Genomic DNA, 7,765 nt, shown 5'->3' on the forward strand with positions numbered 1-7,765 from the left:
TTATAATAATATAATATTCAAAGTTTAAAAAACTTAACTAATGCCATTAATTTTTACAATTACCTAGTAGGTACTATAATGAATTATACAATTTATGGATTTTTCTGATCTTAAAAAAAATGTATTGACAAGTTTTTAGTACAATTTAGAATGCAACAATTTAAATTATGACATCACAAATGTACATTTGGTAAACTGAAGGGTTGGGGATCCTTCAATTAACAAAACGCAGTTTTATAATAATTTATAAATAGTAATTGGATATTATACTAAAATCTATATTTTTTAAACACATACACAAAAATAAGTGAGGCAACTTTAATATTATCTAATAAAATATACAATTTAATAATGAAGAGTTGATTATGATAAATTTGACATTAAGTTGTAAAAAATAAAACCACTTATTAGGTAGCTAGTTGTTATAAAATAGTTATTCAAACAAACTATTTTAGTACTTGGCAATCTATTGAATTAATATTTTGTTTGTAAATTGAAGAAATGGGAAGTCTTATATGTACATTATAAATATCCTTTAGATATTCTTAATAAAATATAATTACAAATCAACTTTGCACATATGAAGGCTTAATTTCTATAAAAATATTACTAATTAATCAATACAATTGATTATTGTAACAATTGAATATTATTAGAGTAATAAGTAGAAATTAAATTAATATTTATATTTATGTTTTTAAAAACATTTCTTTTATTATTTGTAGATTTACAAAACCACAAGCGCGTTTGATCATAGAATAGGTTGCCGAAAATAGTTTTGATAAATATATAATATTTAAATAACGCTTTTTTTTTTTATTTAATGTGTTTAAAAATGTTTTTAAGAATATAATTAAAAAACACTTTACTTCAGGATGGTTTTATCTGCTTCGATAAACTAGATTTGATTAATTGATATTGTTAACATTCTTTGTAGTGCAAAAAATTCTTCCAAAATATAGAAACTCCAGCGGACATCATTAAGCTCAACCAAGAAGAAACCTATAGAGCTGTTGAAAAAAGAAAACAAATCCAATTTATATGGATCCCTGGACAAATTGGCATACCAGGAAATGAAAAGGCAAACCAGGGTGTACTCAAAGTAACCACATCAACGCCTTCTCCGTTTCTAAAGTCTCTGACATAAAAAACGCAATCAAATCACACACACTCAACCAATGACACTCCCATTGGTAAAAACTCAACACGAAACTCAACAAAATTTAAAATAATATAAGTCCATGGCGATACCCCAGAGATACCACAAACCTAATTTCCTTCTTAAAAAAATCTGAATTTTATATTTTAAATTAAACAATCCTAACAAATAAATAAACAACAAAGGTTTAGATATATTCTGAACAATAAAATAAAAATACAGAATGGAAATAATATAAATAACATTGTCTTCTCAAAGTAAATTATATATTCTACATCCAAAAGATCATTTTTATCAGTTTCAATCACGGGCTCGAAATAATTGCCGTCAAGTCTGACTGTCTCTTTCGTGACTACATTTTTTTCATCTATTTTGTTCTTGGGACAGCCGTTATAATCATCAGTTTCGTCTTTAATTTTCTCTTCAGTTATTCTAAAAAACAAAACAAATTATATGTAGTTTAATTGTACAAGTTACAATTATAATAATTCCACCGGGGCTTTAGTTGAACCAAACTTAGTTTAAGTTTGTTACTGTTGTTGTTTAATTAGTACATTTAATAGAAGTCTATAAATTGGTGTTCCATAAGTTCAGCTCAGAAATCAAACACTGTCGCTTGTAAAAATGATGCAAGTCAAATGGTCACAAAACATTTAAATATTTATTGTTAACATAATTTGAATTAGAAATCTTAGGGGTGCGAAGAATGCTTTATTGTAAAGTATTTCCCAAGCATCAATCCTAATTCCTAACTCTTAAAACGTTATCATACAATGTATCCATAAATTGTTATCTATATGCCAAAAATTAAAAACATTTGGAAACAAGCGAATTTCAGTGGTCGTCTCTTCAGGGCCCTACCAATATTTGTATCCTTGAAATAAGCTATGAATTAAAAAAAATAATTTTAATTTAAAAAACCGCTTAAAATTTTTACAAAATAACATTTTACACTTTTTTCTAGAAAACGAGCTTACATCAAATTGTAATCTGGTACCTAGCTCTAATATTAATAATATAATTATTTCTGGTTTAAAAATGTTTTTATATTAAGAATTGGGTTTTCTCTATTTTTAGTGGTTGATTGATTCAAAAAATGTAAATCAAGTAAAAAACCAAGTCTAAAAGACAAGGTACATTTTTAAAAATTAGATTGTCTACTTTAAATGTTTATTTTAAGTAATTTATTAAACTACAAGTGTTAGCCTTCTATTGTATGGGTAATCTGTTGCCCTTTCGTTTACCGAGATGAATTAATTTAAGTGTAATATAAAATAGTAATATTTAAAAAACAAAATTGTTATTATATAATATACATAATGCTAGTTTTTCCATGTTATGTATATTGTAAAATATAATATATTCCTCAAAGCACATTAAATAGAAAAGTAAACACTAAACACTTTAATTGTAGGTATTTTTTATTTTACTTTTATTTAAACCAGTGAAGTTGTTTGACTGGTCTGCACTGACATTAAATTTTATGTAATATAATTATAATATAATAAATAACAGTTTGGTATGGAAAATTATTTCTTTAGATATTTAAGTAAAATGACATACGCCTAGTAATTGGCCATGGAATGCTCACATATACGTTAACGATTTTATTACTATTTTCTAATTAAATGTATTTCAAATATTTAAAATTTATTAATAATATTACTTATATGCGTCGTCTTCGATTTTTTTTTTAGCATATTTGTATGTAGTCGGACAACTCTTGTATAATTTCTCAATAGCATTCCGTTTTATTTTTTTCACTAAGTCTCCAGTAAAGTGATCTTTCGTATCTTCGTTTTCTTTCTCTATTTTTATCACGGTATCGTTGTTATAATCATCCATTTTAATTCAAACTCTTAGCTAGTTTTTTACTTTTTAAACTCTAAAACACAAAGCATAATTGCAAAAATTAGGATAAAAGCTTATAGTTAATATCAAAATGAATATGCTGCAGTTTAAGCATATTTAAGTGAATCATAAGGATTTCGCCGCAATAGGTTTTAGGTACACAAAACACTTGTATGACTTTCCTGTGGCATGTCCCAGATGGGATTTTACCAAAAAAGATTTTACGTACTTTACTAGACAAGATTTCACCTTAAATGATATTAAACAAATAACACATTAAAAATTTACAAAGATATTACAAATATGTAAGTATACTACGATATAACTATTATGCTTTTCTCGTACGTACGTTAGTAGGGGTATTTTTAAAATCTTGCAAAATTTATTTAACCCACTTCTCGATGTCGTATAGGGCTGAAACCTGGCACAGACACTCATCTTAGACGACAATACAATATCCTGTAATCATATTGGAACTCGGACAACCAGGTCGCCCTACACAGGTTCAAATGTGGGGACATTTCACTAAAATTTCATTTTTTTCCAAATCTTCCAAAATTAATTTAGTTATCTACTCAGCAATGATTAAATACCTTTAATTGAACTAAAAAGTAAAAAAACAAAATAAATAAATTTAAAAAAAACTCTTTTGAAAACGTACTCCCATTCTCCATCCTCCAATATTATTCCAGGATATTTTATTGTCGTCCAAAATTAGTGTCTGGGTTAAATTTTAGCCTTCTACGATATCAGGAAGTGGGTTTAATTCATTTTAGAGGATTTGAAAAACAAAATAGTAAAAAGTGAACTAAAAAGTAAAAAATAATTTTATTACAAGAACAATTTACCAATCAATTGTAGCATATTTTATTTAAAATGCCAATTACTTTAAAAACAACCGAAAAATAACTATAATTTTAAATAATGGTAAACATCTTTAATTTTTTACTAAAAAGAAAAGCGTGGGCCCTATTCAACAAAGTCCAAATTCATTGAGTTAAGTATTATAAAATGTATGTGTCACACACAAACATTAAACCAAATTTAAATTACAAAAAAACTTCCAATATAATTTATTAGGGACATTGTTCTTGTAATAAAATTATTTTTTACTTTTTAGTTCACTTTTTACTATTTTTTTTTTTTTAGAAAAGCATGTTGTTAAAAAAAATTTTTTTTAATTTATTTATTTTGTTTTTTTTACTTTTTAGTCCTATTTAAAGTATTTAATAATTGCTGATTAGATTACTAAATTAATTTTGGAAAAAATACAACTGCACAAATCATTTTAAATACTTGTTGACTGTTGATTCACTCACACAATATGTGAGAAATTTACTACGGTCAACCGTGAAAGTGTAATTTTTCCTTTTTTTTTTTTTTACATTTCCCTCAATAAAAAAGAAATCTGACTACAGTTATTTTTAAGAAAATTGTATACGTTTTTGTTCCATTTAAGTCTACCTTCGGTCTTATTTTCAGACCTTGAGCTCTAAAGAATTACCCGAAAAACCGAAGTAAAGAAAATGTTTCCATCCTTTTTAGGGAAAATGGTTTAAGATATTTTTTTTAGTTTGTTAACGTTCATCGGTAGTACATTATCTAAAGAATATGCCACACAAATTTGTAATTAATTTTTTTTAATTTAAAAAAGTTATAAAGTGCCATAATATTAAGTCGAAAAACAGTTCAATTTTTTTGGTGTTTTTTCTCGATTTTCAGAGGATGGGATGGACTTCTTAAATTTGTAGGCCAATAATGTCCCTTTCAGGTATATCATTTCTGGTCTATAGAGTTGCTACACTAAAAAATCGATGTCAATCAATGGCTTAGATGACACATTGGATAAGCACAAAAAAACATCATTGTAAAAACGCTACGTTTTCAGCTATTCATCGAAGCTAAGGTAATTCATTAATAAATTATATGATCTACAATTTGTTAATACTTTTTAATACTACACAAACGGTTGTATTATGTTTAAAATTTACCTGGAAACTGTCGACTGGTGATGGTTGAAACTGGCGATTCAAATAATATAGGGTGTACGGATCGAGTTTGATAGTAAAATGCTAGACAATGCAATAACAGCAAACAAGAAAACGAGTACCTACCCTGAAGGGGTGCCAACGTCAACTGCACTTACCTAGGCACACAGTATTATAACATGATGATGGATTTTGCACAGTTTAATCGTTCACCGCGACCACATGGACGTCTGGCTGAGTAGTATAAATTTAAAAAATCAATAAAGCGCAATAACCAAAATAACGACCACCCGGTAGGTCTAGGGGTGCTTTTGCAACTGCACTATACTTACTTACCTGCACAATATAATACAAATATTATGATGGATTCTCATGTCATGCGCTGTGTGTTGTCTGGACTGCAGCAGCTGGAGTATGTGCAAATCGATAATTGCAGGCATTACACCTTTTGTAGTACTCAAAATTCAACCCTTCACCATTGAAATAGAAAAATCTAAAAACAATTTTTCGATTTTATGGTTTCAACTTTAACATGTCATCACTTCACAAAAAAATCAATGGCTATTTACCGATATCTTTGTATAGCAATTATATAAATCATAAAATCGTACCTGAATGGTACTTTATTGGGCCAAAAAATTCATCCCTTTAAAATCGATAGAAATACACAAAAAATGTACATATTTTTAATCTTATGGCGTTTTAAAACTTTTTCAAAAATAGTCAAATTGGTTCCAAATTTGTATGGAATATTCCGTTGTACCACTGATAAAGTTGAACAAATTTGTAGTGAGCATTCTCTTAATGTAAAATGTCGAAACATAAAATATTGTAGTGTGTTATGCATTCCTAAAAAGCATAATGATTAAGCATTAAATTATACTGTATTTAACTTATTCTTTGGTAAACACACTATTTAGCTATGCTTTAATAGCTTTTTTTTTTTAGTTTTAACATTCCTAATGAAAGTACAAAATAAGATGTGACAATGATATCTTCTAAATTATAAATTTATATGTAACCAATAATTATTCTCATAACTCATAAATTCCGAAAACAGTTCCTGTTGAGTTAAAGCGATATAAATCAACAAACGCTTATTGTATCGGACTCATATCGGCCGAGGTCATTGTACATTTTTCTTAAGCCATTACTTTTGTTTTAAATAAATTATCTAAGAAAATATGTATCTTATTAACACATTTAATTGGTCACACACTTATTTTGTGTCTAAAGATACTCATCGTGCGTTGTTCTGTTTGGAATCATATATTTTCCATGGCATTTTCCCATGAAGTATTATAATAAATAAACCATTTTTGTATTTGCGCTTTGTAATAACTGCAAACACATTTTTATGCGACAATACTGCTTTAGTTATAGTAATACGGGTTCAAAAATCTAAAAAAGATAATAGTTTGATAGGATACATAAAATAAAAGTTTTTTACGACACCGATATTGTTACAAATTTTAATTTATGTTAAAGTACATCAAAGCTTTATATAAAATTTATAAAATCTGTTTTTTCAGGATGACAAAATTTCTTGTGTTTCAATAAATACAGCAACGGTGACAATTAGATAAACTTATAAATACTTAAGCTACTTGAGTTTAGAATATAGAATATTAATTATTATTTCTATAAAATTTTAATTTTAATTTAGACACAACTTATAACAAAAATGTAAACTGCAAGTCGTTCCAAAACGACAGTGTGTGTACAAACTATCATCTGTCTCAATTTCAAGGTCAATTTGTGTTACTTTAATAACTTATATTTTATTACTGTACGTCTCGAACAAAAAAAAAATTAGGGGGAAAAATAATAAAGTATTACATTAGAGTTTACTATCGTAATGACGCAATCTCTTTTTAATGAAAAAACACTACACTTAGAAGTTCTATTTATATTTTGCATAATAACATTACGTATATCCTATACAACATATATTGTTATATAATTGTTTAAATATCATATTTTACTTTTAAACAATAATAATATAACGTCGTTCAAACTAATTTTATTACAAGAATAATTTACCAATCATTTGTAGCATATTTTATTTAAAATGCCAATTACTTTAAAAACAACCGAAAAATAACTATAATTTTAAATAATGGTAAACATTTTTAATTTTTTACTAAAAAGAAAAGCGTTGGCCCTATTCAACAAAGTCCAAATTCATTGAGTTAAGTATTATAAAATGTATGTGTCACACACAAACATTACACCAAATTTAAATTACAAAAAAAATTCCAATATAATTTATTAGGGACATTGTTCTTGTAATAAAATTATTTTTTACTTTTTAGTTCACTTTTTACTATTTCTTTTTTTTTAGAAAAGCATGTTGTTAAAAAAAATTTTTTTTAATTTATTTATTTTGTTTTTTTTACTTTTTAGTCCTATTTAAAGTATTTAATAATTGCTGATTAGATTACTAAATTAATTTTGGAAGATTTGGAAAAAATGAAGTTTTAGTGAAATGACCCCTACATTTGACCCTGTGTAGGGTGACCTGGATGTCCGAGTCCCAATATGATTACAGGATAGTGTATTGTCTAATTTTATTCAATCAAAAATTTAAATTGCAAAAGGACTGTTAGGTTAGGTATAACATTATACTGATGGGACGACGTGGGGCTTACAACTACTTGTTTGGTCATATGCCGATCAGGTCCATGAAGTTGCAGTTGACAAGAGTCTTATGCCATCATGTGCCAACATACCTAACCTAACCTAACCAAACCTGCCACCATGTGCC

At 26.9% G+C, this 7,765-nt stretch overlaps 1 long non-coding RNA gene across 2 annotated transcripts; it reads right to left on the bottom strand.

The window, feature by feature from the left end:
• Positions 1 to 892: 892 nt before the first annotated feature.
• On the bottom strand, positions 893 to 5,301 carry LOC126848024 (uncharacterized). Of its 2 annotated transcripts, XR_007687196.1 has the most exons (4): positions 5,157 to 5,301; positions 5,002 to 5,082; positions 2,826 to 3,044; positions 893 to 1,591 (listed from the first exon to the last, which is right to left on the bottom strand). It is a non-coding gene; the product is annotated as an uncharacterized LOC126848024 (long non-coding RNA). The 2 variants fall into 2 exon arrangements; XR_007687195.1 differs by having other exon boundaries at positions 5,002 to 5,301.
• Between the last annotated feature and the right edge of the window lie 2,464 nt (positions 5,302 to 7,765).

This window comes from Adelges cooleyi, unplaced genomic scaffold, assembly GCF_023614345.1.
Source record: "Adelges cooleyi isolate 19-005CV unplaced genomic scaffold, UGA_ACOO_1.1 ACOO_flye_CR_arks_rails_tigmint_CR_PRNA_15, whole genome shotgun sequence".
Taxonomy (NCBI): domain Eukaryota; kingdom Metazoa; phylum Arthropoda; class Insecta; order Hemiptera; family Adelgidae; genus Adelges; species Adelges cooleyi.